This window comes from Papaver somniferum, chromosome 3 (genome assembly GCF_003573695.1).
Source record: "Papaver somniferum cultivar HN1 chromosome 3, ASM357369v1, whole genome shotgun sequence".
Classification (NCBI taxonomy): Eukaryota; Viridiplantae; Streptophyta; class Magnoliopsida; order Ranunculales; family Papaveraceae; genus Papaver; species Papaver somniferum.
In genome coordinates, this window is record NC_039360.1 from 211,133,521 (window position 1) to 211,147,097 (window position 13,577).

At 35.8% G+C, this 13,577-nt stretch overlaps 1 non-coding gene across 1 annotated transcript; it reads left to right on the forward strand.

Moving 5' to 3' along the window:
• Positions 1 to 8,814: 8,814 nt before the first annotated feature.
• Positions 8,815 to 8,887, forward strand: TRNAR-UCU. Its single transcript has one exon. It is a non-coding gene; the product is annotated as a tRNA-Arg (tRNA).
• Positions 8,888 to 13,577: the final 4,690 nt, after the last annotated feature.

Consider the following 13,577-nt stretch of genomic DNA (forward strand, 5'->3'; position numbering starts at 1 on the left):
TTTGTTAGGAGATAGGAGATGCAATGTTTAGGAAAACAAACCCATGTTTCACAATCCCAAATCCCTCCGATGATGGTAAGGGTCCAAGGGGTAGGAGATAGTTAAGAGGGGAAAAAAAGCCTGGCGTTATTAGGGACGATTATTTTATTCCCAACTCACTGGCAAGATTATGGGATGTCTTAATTTCAGGAGATTACCCAATTGTTTTTCTGTAATCGGTAGTAAATATAGGTATTTTAGCTACCGACTGTTGAAGTATACACTTGAAATGTGGTTTGTGGCCATGAGCAATCGGTAGATATTTTAAGTTCATAAATAACTTCATAAGCTACCGATTATAGTAGTTCCCAAATATTAAAAAAAATGAGATTTTGGAAAAAACAAAATTTGGGACAACTTCATAATCGGAGGTCTTGTAAAATCATTAACCTACCGATTGTAGCAGATCCCAAATTCGAAAAACTAGAGATTTTAGGCAAAACAAAATTTGGGACAACTTCATAATCGGTTGTTAGGTGAATTTTTTAAACTATCGATTATGGTAGTTCCCAAATTCGAAAAACTAGAGATTTCAGCAAAACAAAATTTGGGACAACTTCATAATCGGACGTAAATTAACATCGTATTACTACCGATTATATAATTGCCGACCTAACTTTTGGGCGATTAAACCCACCCAAAACCTAAGAATTTCATTTCATTTTCTTTCTTTCGTTTTCAACTCTTCTTCTCATCTTCTTCTTCCCTTCCGATTGTGGAGACTAAAAACACTATTCCCCCCTATTCAAACTTCAATTCATCGTCATCGTTCATCGCCGCATCGAAAAACATCGTCGATTCTTCCATAAAACGATGATTGATACTAATGAACCCACGAGATATCGAGAAAAATTAAAGAACAAAGCGATTCAAAATGCTGCAAACGAGGATGGAGACGAGGAACACGAAGAACATGAAGAGGATGACGTCGGTGATGTAGGTGGCGGTGGTTCTTCAGATAATCAAACTCTCCAGCAAATGGCCCCAATTAGGTAAGTTTCTATCTATTTCTAGGGTTTATGTTGCTTAAATTTGAAGAATCCATGAAAATTAGTTCTAAGGTTTTCGGTTATTTCCCAGAATCGGTAGTTTCGATCTTCATTTTATCCACCGAATGTGGCAAATTTTTAGTGTTTTTGGTTACATCGACCAGAATCGGAAGTTAAATTTTCATGGGTGACTCCCGATTATGTATCGTTGCGTGCCACTGAACCCAAAAATGGACTTAATCGGTAGTTAGGTTTTATTTTTCCTTACGACTGTAACATAGGATAAGAACATGTAGGGACACACAGATTCCTTAGAATCGAAAGATAATGTATATTGTATTTGACTACCGATTGTGTGTAATCGTTAGTTATTCGAAACCCGAATACCTACCGATTATACAAGTTGTCAAATTTGGATAATTTGTGATTTTTGCAAAATCCAATTTCGTGGCTACTTGATAATCGGAAGTAATGTTATTTCTTGTCTTCCGATTATGTTTAATCGGGGATATGTTAGACACTTTAGTTCCGATTATACATGTCTCATGATACTATTAATTTCTGAACCCAAAATCATGTATAATCGGATGATAAAGTTATACACTGATGTCCGATTTTTATTACTCGGTAGCCAAATATTATCCTGTGCTTCCGATTGTTCACAATCGGAGGATTATAGTTTATCAATACCTTCCGATTGTGTGGCTTGTAGTGTTATACTTACGAACAAATGTTATTTTTTAGGGACAGGAGAGGTAAGAAAGAGCAAGGTACAACTGTCTCCGGGGCTCGTCAAAAAGGGGGACAGAAACTAAGCGCTAGTGCGCGGAGAGAAAGAGAAAGGACTCAAAAAGGAAATTCTAAAAATGATAGCACTCGAGGAGTAATAGAACCAAGCGCTCCACAAGGAACTCAAGAAGAAGTACAACCAAGCGCTCCAAAAATAACTCAAGAAGAAGTGGAAACAAGCGCTCCAGATATTAGATTACAAGAAGGACAACCAAATGGTACACAGGGATAAGTAGGAGCTACAAGGAAGCCAATCGCGAAGAAAGCTTCACACCTTGTCCCCATTGAGTTGAAGAAGACGGATTTTAAAGAAGAAATCCCGTGGCTGTCTAGAGATGGAGGAGCATTGTTATTTGGCTACAAGGACTCATGGGCAAGAGAAATCTACGAAACTGAGGTAATAATCATATTCTTTTTTATTAACATATTGTCGTTTTATTCGTAATGATACTCTATTAATTTTTTAATGTGTTGTGCGTTTAGTAGTATCATTCCGATGCGATTCGTATACTCAAACCCACAGCTGCACCCACTTTGATGAAAAAATGACCTTTATCTGGTGAATGCGAAAGGTTCAACACACTCATAGCCAACTCTGGGTTATCTTCTGCTGCCGAGAATTCAATGTTGGACCATGATTGGGTAGCAATATCGACTTTTGTGGAGATAATGTATCCCGATACGAACACCTTTCATATGCCGTTTGGGGAGATGATGATTACTCTGGTTGATGTGAGGCAAATTCTTAATCTCGATGACCATGGTGAAGCAGTCAGGCGTACCTACACAAAGCAGTTACGTTGGGAACAACTTGATGAACTCTGTCAGAAGTGTCTTGGTTGGGATAAAGAGACAACGGACATTGAGATCAACAGGTGCTTTAGGTACAAGACTAGGCAGTTCAGCATGGCTCAGTTGATGAAGATGTTCATAGGAACAAAGGAGAAAGAAGAGAAAGGACTGTTAAGTGATGCCGAAGTGGGGCATGCGGCCACCGCCTATTTGTTATGTATATTGGGATGTGTTATATTCCCAAATACCAGTGGCAACCGAGTAGACGCCAACCTTCTACGGATATTGGATCCTCTCCATAAGGTGGCAGACTACTCTATGGGAACAACATGCCTTGCATTCTTGATGGAAGAGTTGGGAAAGGCATCGAGGCTTAAGACTAGCCAAATTTCCGGGAACGTGAGTCTATTCCAGGTATTTTCTCAACTCCATTAATCCATTGATAAGTGTGTTTTTTTGCTCATCTAATGTAAGAATGAATTTCTAATACGTGGTTCGACATCTATGTAGACATGGATCTATGACCACTACCCTGGTCTGAAATTGGCAGCAGAGAACCCCGAGTGGGAGAATGGTACACCGAGAGGAACAAAGTACAAGTCAATAAAAACCGTTAAGGGACAAAGGAGGAGCAGTTGGCTAGCATGAGGGAGAAATTAGACTCACTTAAGGCCTCGGATGTATATTTTGATCCATACAAGGAAGACCGGGCTAGTGGACATATAGCGGGTCGCTCCGAGTTGTGTCGGTATTATGGACCGTTGTAGCACCACACAAGTTATGTGATGTACAATGACTCCAGGGTGATGCAACTACATGGTGATTGCCAGACCGTGCCATGGCACCACATACATGGCAAGTTCAAGTTGGACGTGGAGCATAGCGAGTCTAACCAGGATAACATCAAGGTAGTTTACTCTAGTTCACCTACTGTTTCTGAGTATTGGGATAAGAGAATGGACTTCATGGTGAACATAGCGATGTCTGCCAACCGTGGTGATGAACATGCTCCAGGCTATATGGAGTGGTACAGGGAGCATTCCCATTTTCGTGTAATCCGTGAGCTTAAAGCGAAGACGACCTCGGAGGCTTCCGTTTACAAGTGTATCGTCGAAGAAAAACCGAAAGGTTATGAAAGATTGGTGCGTATTATGTTCTCTTTAATATTACGACCCGTTTTTGTAAGGTAAAGTCCATTTGATATTATGTAAATTAAAAAAACTGGTGAATAGGTTCAAGTTTTTGGCCAAATGGTGCACCGATTGCATAACGGCGGGGACTCCTGCGCCAATTGAGAACATTAAAAAGCACAGAGAGATGATTGAAAATGTAATGTGGAGTATGCATCGGAGTTTGGGGAAAAAGTGACGAAGAACCAACCCAAGAAGAAAGCATCAAATGCGAATAAAAAATCTCAGGCATCTTCAAGCTCTCTTGACGAAGGAACTGTTGAGGGAGATGAACGTGATGATGGTGATAATGCTGGTCGTCCAAGTCGTGCTAAACGTTCCAAAACTTTGGCGGACAATACTAAGAAGAAACTAGGTATTAATGTGTTGTGCGAGGTTATGGATTATGTAGTTCTCACACTTTCTTTGGATTATGCTGGTTCAAATACTTGTTTAGTATTTTGGATCATGTGTTCTTAAGTTTATGTATTATGAATGTATTTTGTGTTATGTTAATGACTTGCTCATCTGAAACTGCAGAATTTTTTTCCCATAATCGGAGGATAAATATCAAACTTATCTACCGATTCTGGTAATATTCAAAAATTGGCCAGATATGTGTAGAATCAGTAGTAACGTTATCTACCTTACCTAACGATTCTGGTGAATTTTCCAATTTTTTGTCAGACAGGTCCACAATCGGAGGTAGAACTAGGAAAATTTACTACCGATTATGGTGGTTTCATTTCACAGTTCTTATGTACAAAAAACACTTATAATCGGGAACAACATTTTCTCATTTACTACCGATTTACGTGGGGTTTATCATCGGTAGTTTTGATGACCTTCGTAGTCTACCGATTATTTAAGTTCCCAAATTCGACAACTTGAGTTCTTTTTCCAATTTCATTTTTGGGGCAACTTCGTAATCAGGAAAAAAGTTAACTCCTATTCTACCGATTATTTAAGTTCCCAAATTCGAAAACTTGAATTTTTTTCCAATTTCAATTTTTGGGAAACTTCATAATCGGGAAACATAGTATGATATTACACCCGATTAACCACACCGACACTACCGAATATGAGATTAGCCACCGATTGTGTACACGTAGACTAATGATTATAAGATTAGCTACTGATTGTATACACCAACATACCCGAATATAGATATGACTACCGATTATAGGTTTCGTAGGAAAAAATGAGGCATACCAAATAAACTACCGATTGTTGAGGGCATATTTGCCATTTTGAAAATTCGCAGATAAGGGATGGCCTCACTTTAGATTTGAGTGACATTTTTTGTCTTTTTGTGTCGCCCATAATTCGTTCATGGTCGCCCCTATGACACCAGGGAAAAAAGACGTACTTATTACCTTAAAGAAGTGATTTTCCTTAACCTACACTCCCAGACAATCATAAACTACATGAAAATATAAAACACAAAAGTTATAGAAATACATTATATGTAAAAAAGAAAATAGAGAAGAAAATTTTGTATTTAAAAGAGGTAAAATATGTACGGAAGATTGAGTCGAAAGACTCTGAGAAGAAAGGGAAAAAAAATCAACTAATTACAGGTTAACTACATTCTCCCAATGGTGAATAATTTGATTCACTGAATATCCTTTGAAGATCTCAGTAGAAGAGCTCTATAAGCAAATATCAAGAATAGCTGCATAAACTAACAATCTACTCAACAAAATAATTATCATTATTTTTAAAATACATGATTACGAATTAAATAAAATTGATAACAATTAAATTTTGATCAAGTCTTTCAAGAATAATGTTTGGATTTGACTAAAGTGAGAATAAATTCGCATCGCACTTAGTTTATTTTAATTTTCCAAATAAAAATAAATCACTTATGGCGCATCCGGAAATATCAGTTAGTGTCAGCAAAGTGTCCAGTGTCGATTTTTATGAGAACCGAAATGTATCATGTCTATCGTGTGTCGGGAAAGTGTCATAACCTGTCGTGTCTGGTCTTGTGTCTGACAAGATTACAATATCTTTCTAGGTAGCCGCGACGGGACATAAATAAAGTATTTTTTATCGTATATTTTCGTTTACTAATTTGTATAAAATTCATCCTTTGATGGAGGAATTGCATCGCAGTCTCATTTGTTTATTAGTTTAAAAATAATAAAATATCTAGATATAGATATGAAAATTCATGTTTTGGAATTTATTTGATGGAGAGTTATCACATCTTTGAAGTCCATGGGTCTAATTAACCTTAAAAACTAACTTGTAAGATTACGATTGGTCAAAGCTTATTAGTCGTAAAATCCTAAACTTTCAATACTATGTGGGATTGTTCTCAACACACTTCTATCACATGTAGCATCTTTAGGTCTAACACGTGGACATTTAATCAGGTGACGCTGAGTATGTATGGTCGCTCTTGTTATATAGAATTATTCTCGACATGCCCTCTCATGTGCAACATCTTTAAGTCTATCATGTGAACATTCGATCGGATAATATGGAGGTGTGGTCATATTAGAATCTTCAAAAATTAAATCGCCTACTGTGATACCCTATTGAATTCCATCGGATTGACTAACTTTGAAAACCGACTTGTAATGTAAAAGTTGCCAAGGGATGTTAAATGCATGATCTTAGACTTCCTGTAGTATGTGGGGATATACGCGATGATATCTTTAACAAGGTGTATATATTCATGCCTCGAACAATATCACCAGAAAACATGAGTATATTTTTATTTTATATAGACTTGATAACTCGTCTATTAATAGTTTCTTTATAATAAAAGTTGTGGCCCTTATAGAAAAGTCATGTGATATGGTTAAGGTTTTATTCATACCTTCACAGAGTTTTTCATTGTCCTAAACAAAGTGTTCTTTTAGTTTCTTTTACACATATGGCTCTAAAGAAGTATGTTTTAGCAACAAATGGGGTTAAATAAAGGAGTAGCATCCTGTTTATTTTAATTGATGGTGTTAGTGTATATATGCATGGTCCTGCAGTTTAAACTAGCTTGTTCTTTCTTAGCTTAAAGAAACAAAGTAACACTTGAGCTTTTACGAAAATCTGTTTAGACTCGGAGAATTAAACATTGTTATAAGTTGTACTTCATACTTCAAGGTTGTTGTTAAAGACCTTATAAACACTAATTTGACTCTTTTAGATTAATTCAGGGTATACGTGGGTTACAAAATTACTGACTCCAAGACAAACTGAAGTCCTATAAATGTTGTACGATAAATAAAAAATGTATCATTGTAATTCGACCAAAAACACACTAATAAATATTAGTTGTTGAGCGAGGAGAAAAAGTATGAAAATCTGTAAAAAAAACTTATATCTTGAAGTAACAATCAATCAATGTACTTGTGGAAATAAGGCATCCATTTAAGATGTTTGTTTCTCTCCAACCAACATCTTTAGTGTTTATTAATATCCGACGAACATCCTTGGTGTTTATAAAAAATATATAATTTTTTTTCCTTTGTTTTGTTTGAATCAAGAGACTAGATTTTCTAGCGTTATTTTAAAGAGTGAATGTAACACCCACACTTTTTGCATTATGCATGCTAAATGATGTGTCATTTCAATGAGATGAAGCTTCATCTCAAGCTTGTCATACGCGTGAAGGACATATTAACCCGATACTGAAATTACACCATCATGGTGCATCACGTTAGTGGGAGGCTGGCCGGGAGCTATAATGAATCACTATGGTGCATTTCATAAGTTGGGCATTGTATCAGAGCTATGACATCATTATGGTGTGTCTTCTCAAATTTATTATTGCGGAAGCAAGTGGACCTGGCCTATGACAAACACTTTCCCTTTTTTTACTTGTAGAAACGTCAATAACACATATATAGGGAAGAGGTGTTGAAGGTGTATTAAGTGGAGATGCATCCTTAATCTATAAAGCTTGGCTAGTGAAGTATATATGATGCGAAAATATCATTATGTCGTGTTGCTTAATCGAGTGAGTTTCGTGATATACATGCATTATTATTACTGTGTTGTTAAACCAACAATGCACCACCAGATGCATTTCGCAGAAAAGGTCGATTGTGCATCACCTGCGAAAGACCTTTTGGTCTATACGAATTAGGATTTGTTTGGCCTTGACCTTCAATACGAATTGACTTAGTTGCTAGTCTCGAGGTTGCTGAACTATGGTATGTGCTTATTCTCTTCGAGCTATGAAGTAGGGTACGTAGACAATCACAATGAGTTGCAGTATTTGTGGTCCAGCACCTTGTTGCCCATACCATATAATTGCGAGATAATTGTGACACACTTGATGAGGTAGTTGTCCATTCCTTGGATACTCGTACTATCAATCAAGTCATTAGACGTAGGCATGCACCAAATATAAATTGGGCATGTACAGGAAAGGAAGATGCAAGTTTGGGAAGCTTACATAAGCCATTTGTATCAAAAGGATGATGCAAGGAAAAAAATGTCATGAGTCTGGATTGATGCACCCTTGGTACGAGGAAGACTAGTGCATGCTTTCAACTCCACATGGAAGTGAAGTAAGGAAACTGGAAATAGATACACAGACTGCTCAAATGGCAGTCAACTGGGCTAATAACATTAGACAAAGAATGGAGTTCCAGATGGATTTTATCAATACCATCAAACACCTTGGAAGAATACAGCTAAGAAAAAAATTACTAATAAATCTAACAAATGTAAAGGCTGTTTTTAAATGAGAAAATTAGAGCACCACTACTAGAGCCAAGAATCTTTTAGCTCTTCACTTGGCTATGCAAGCTTACGACTGGTAAGAGAGTTTCTAGTTTACGAGAAGACAGCTACATTAAATTTTTTATACCCATTATCATAGGCGCTGCTAGTTTAAATTATGTCGACAGGGATGATCATATCACATTGAACTAGTCCAGTCGAATGGGTTATAGGTCGACTACATCAAGAAAAATGAGTTACATTGTTTAAGAAAAGTCGACAGAACATCATCTTTTCCCATTAGTAGGCTCATCAGTGTATTAGTAAAAATAGTCAAAATTAAAATGTCAAATCAAGCACCCGTGGCCTAATGGATAAGGCGTCTGACTTCTAATCAGGCAATTGTGGGTTCGAGCCCCGCCGGATGTGCTTCTGATCATATAATTGTTTTTTTTTGTTGCTTTAGCAATCATGTTTTTGTGGACGAGGAGACTTAGACTTTTTTTTTTTTTTGTAAACAGAGAAACATCCTTGGCCATCGGCGAAACTCCAATAATCGGAAGTTTAGTACCCCGCGAACAGAATTCAGGTGTCAGTAACATCTGGCCATACACTTAAAGTAGGAACTTGATATAATGACGTTGACTAACACTGAGTTGCCACTGCTAACTGTAAAACAATGCAAAAGTCTTTAAGACGTCTAGTTGTTGTCATTAAGTGATTGTTTGGTTCTCTTTGTCCGTTCAAACCAAAGTGGAATGGTGTATTTGGTCATAGGATTAGAGATAAGGTGGGTACCAAAACAAGATTAGGCAACCATAACCATCAAGACCAAGTACATTTAAAACTAAAAAAGAAAAAATGGCACCATAACAGGTATTTTTCTATGTAATACTAGTATAATATTTGTCATTTTTTGTTTGTTTCTTTTTGCTTGCATCATCCCATTAATCAATTTTCAAAACACTTGCAAGTTACACCTACACAATCAAATTTAATGCTTCTGCTAACACGCAAACACTAAAATCAAATATTTAGAACAAAAAATGTTTAGCAATATATAAAAGATCTTCATACGATAACTACAAAAGGAAAATGGTTATTTTTCCTTCAGACAAAAAGGAGAAATGAAAATAAAATAAGCTTATCTTAAGCTAGATAGAATTAAGGAATACACTTTCCTATTTTCATGACCTCAAAGTGGTTCACAATTCCACTAAAGCTAAACATAAAGTAGGAATTAACAACAGGTACTATTATGGTAGTCTTAGTTAATGGCAGGTTCACCCATTAAAGCCCAGTAACTAGAGGTCCACAGTTTTAGAGAAGAAAAAAATTGGACCCAAAATTTTATTCCCAGGTCCTAGACACGTGCGAGACTATTGGTGTACATATTTATAATACCCAAATTAACCTTTAGTGCAATAAATATATAAACAAGGGATTGATTATTTTTTCCAGATTTGTTTTTTCTTTTCTCTTTCCTCTCACTGCTGCTACTGGATTTTGATGAAATCCAATTCATTTTCTTCATCCTCTCTCGTTTGTGTATCATGAAAAGTTCTGGTGATGAATATTTTTATAAGGTCTTGATCGATTCACGAATCCAAGATCGATTATGTTTATATGGAGCTTCTGGTAAGTTGATTTAATCATTAATTAGTTGATGTTTGATTATGTTTTCCGGTCTTCGTGCTTAATTAGATCTGATATTTTATTTTCATTTTGTTAGTCTTTGATTTGTTTTTAGTTTGATTTTGTATATTAATCATCAGTACGTATATGATGTACTGGTGGTTTTTGATGAAAATAGTTCAGATTTAGTTATAAAATCATGTTTTATGTTCATTTCGTTACTAAATCTGATATTTTTAGTTTTGTTTTTGTTGGCTTTTGGTTTAGTTTCAGTTTGCTTTTGTGTATTAACCATCAATACGTGTATGACGTACTATTTTTTCGTGTTTACTATGCATCTATAGGTTTGGTTTCAGTTTTGGTTGTTTATTAACCATCAGTTCGTATATGACGTACTGTTTTTATGCATCTTGATCGTAATTATTCGATCTTTTTGGGTTAGATTATGATTTTTTTTAGCTTATTTGAACTTTCAATTTGATTATCTTGTTATTTTCGTTTCTTTATTTTCTCAAAATCATGTTTGTTTGTTGTTTCACGGGTATTATCCGGCAGTACATATGTTGCATACTAATTTGAACTTCTTTTTGATTTTGCTTTATTCTTAGTTTTATCACTTGTTGTGGTTTGATCCATAAGTACATATCTTTCATACTAAAATAAGACTCTCGATTATGTTTTTTTGATAGATTCATTACATGCGGTTTGTTTTTTAGTTCATGAATCAGCAGTACATATGTGTCATACTGATACGAACTGCTTTTGATTATGTTTTATTCTTAGTTATATCATTTGTTGTTGTTTCATCCATAGTGTTTTTATTCTTAGTTATATCATTATGTGGAATACTGATACAAACTGTTTTTTTTTTTTGGGTTGATCCATTAGTACGTATGTGTAGTACTGAATATGTGCTTTAATTCGTCTATATTCATGGATTCGTCACTTTTTCTTTACATGCAGTTGATTTTTTAGTTCACTTGATTTTGTTTTATTCAAAGTTTTTCCACTGTTTGTCTGTTGGTAGTTTATTTCGGGTTAGGCGTAGGAACGGATCGTGGTGGCCGTGGCGTATAATGGGATTTCCTGAATTTCTTGATGGTTGCGTCCTTTCTCTGAAGGATCAAACTCCGGTGAAGTTCTTGGGACGATATAATGCAAACATGTAAGTGTTTCGATATTCTTGTTTATGTAATCTTGTTTAGTATGAAGTGTGTTTTAATGGGTGTGCATAATGTATGTACTGCATTCTCATGCATTTTTAGTGTGTTTTGATGAGAGTGTGTAATGCATGTATTGAATTCTCATGCATTTTTAGTGAGTTTGATGGAGTCCATAATGAATGTACTGTATTATTCCCAGATAAGTATTGTAGAAGGTTTTTGCAGCTTCATTTGGTATAATTTGGCAGTGCGTATATGCTGCACTGCTAAAATTCAGTTTATATATGCTACACTGACGAGAAATCAGTGTATAAATGTTGCACTCTGTAAAAATCACAGTCTACACTTCATAGAACATTACAGTAGCTGCTGGTTTTTTGCTCCATAACTATTATCCTGCACTAAGCATAACCAAGTAATCCGCTTGGAGTTTTTATACATTTTTTGATCATCTCAGTTGGTCACTTAGCAGGGGGCTCAACAAGACGTGCTAGTTGATATGGTTGCATAAAGTCATTTTTACAAGCAGAGATTGGTACACCTTATCAACACAACTACGTAAGACTCTTGCTTAAGTTTCTTTTTTCGCATAGAGGAATACCAAAAAAAAAAACTAATAAACAGTTTATCTCCTTGCTATACCTTTTTCTCTTAGTATACCAGCACCGTCGTCTATCCGCTGGACAACCCATAACGATTTTAGTTTCAATTTTTAAGTATATTCACTCTATAATTACCCAAGTTGGACTAAGTGAAGTATTGTTCATTATGGGGACATTTATAGGATCCTGTACATATTTTTCTTAACATTAAATCCGTGTTATTATGTTTAAAATCCACTGAAAATATGAGTGCATCCAATATGTACTGATAGTTGTGAAACGAAGACTTTCCTTTCTTAGCATTACACATAGGTTTAGATAGAATTAGTTGTGTTTTGTAACGCAATCATTGTCATGGTGTGAAAGGAAGAATTTTGTTTCTTAGCATTATCCATTGGTTATATGATCTTTTTGGGTTGGTAATGGAATTGGCTTATTAAGCAGTTTATGTGTCGGTTCGAGAACGATTTTTTTTTGGATTATACAGTATGAATTGAGTTTATTCAAGGATGATTTTTGTAGATGTAAAACATGAACTGAGTGTAGGTATACTGTCAATAAATTGGGTGTATAAGTACTGTCAAGAAATAGTTATTTGTTGCCTTCGAAAAAGAAAGGACCGAATAAATTGAGTGCAGATGTACTGTCAAGAAATTGAGTACATCATTTATAGACTGGAAAACATTTTGCAGGATTATTACTCTTCGTTAGTTGGTATGGTTTGCTAAACGCCTACACGTCTTAAGAGTTTTCATTGGTAATGGGTGATAAGTGCCTTAAATACATCTTTTGAATGTCAATTTTTTATGCTTTTCTTAGTTATTTCTCTTGTATTTTTGTATATTACGTTTGTTTTATTTTGCAGGCATTTTGGAGTCATGTTACATGAAAGAAGAGGAGAAGAGGCATAATTCATCATTTTGGCTACGCTAGGTGTTAATGGATTTGAAGCCAAGGCAGTCACACTTATTAATCGGGGTAGCCACCTGCTGTGATAAGGGCCAGTCTTATACGCAGCAACAACAAAGCTAGGTCCTAATACACTCGACCAGTTCCGCTCATTTCATCTCAGTCTACAACCAAAATACGAAGAGCTGCTGCCAAGAGTTCACCGTTGTCCAACAAAGTCGACCAGCAGCTAGTCACGGTTCTTGTGGTCGTGTTTGAGGAGGAAATGCGTGATCCAGAAGCTCAGAACAACAAGACAGAGTGAGAGATTAATACCGAGAAACCAGTTGGGAAAGAGTTGTTGTCTGTCATTGATTGGAATGAAGATCAAGGGAGATCAAGACTGGGATCTCGAAGCTGAGAAGGAAATAAAGATTGGGTATTCAATTTTGGAGAGTTTGGTTTGATTTTGAAGTCGTTTTGCTGCCAAGAGAAGGCAGTGAAGATAAGACAAGTTAATATAAAGGATTTTTAAATGCTACATACGGGCAACTCCAGATAAAGCTTGATTTAGAACTTGAGATAAACATGGAAACATTGGTCGAATATTCAAAGATTGGGTTTGTAAAACTTGGACGAAAAACCAGTTAAGAGAGTGAAGCTTCTTGCGTTGATTTTGATAGTTAACAGTGCAGAAGATATGTACTCGAATTTATAAGTATATAAGTTATGTGTACTCAAATTTGTAAGCAGTGCAGCAAATATGTACTCAATATAATAAGGGTGTAGACACGCACACGTTTGGTAGTAGAGGATATTATGGTCATTTAA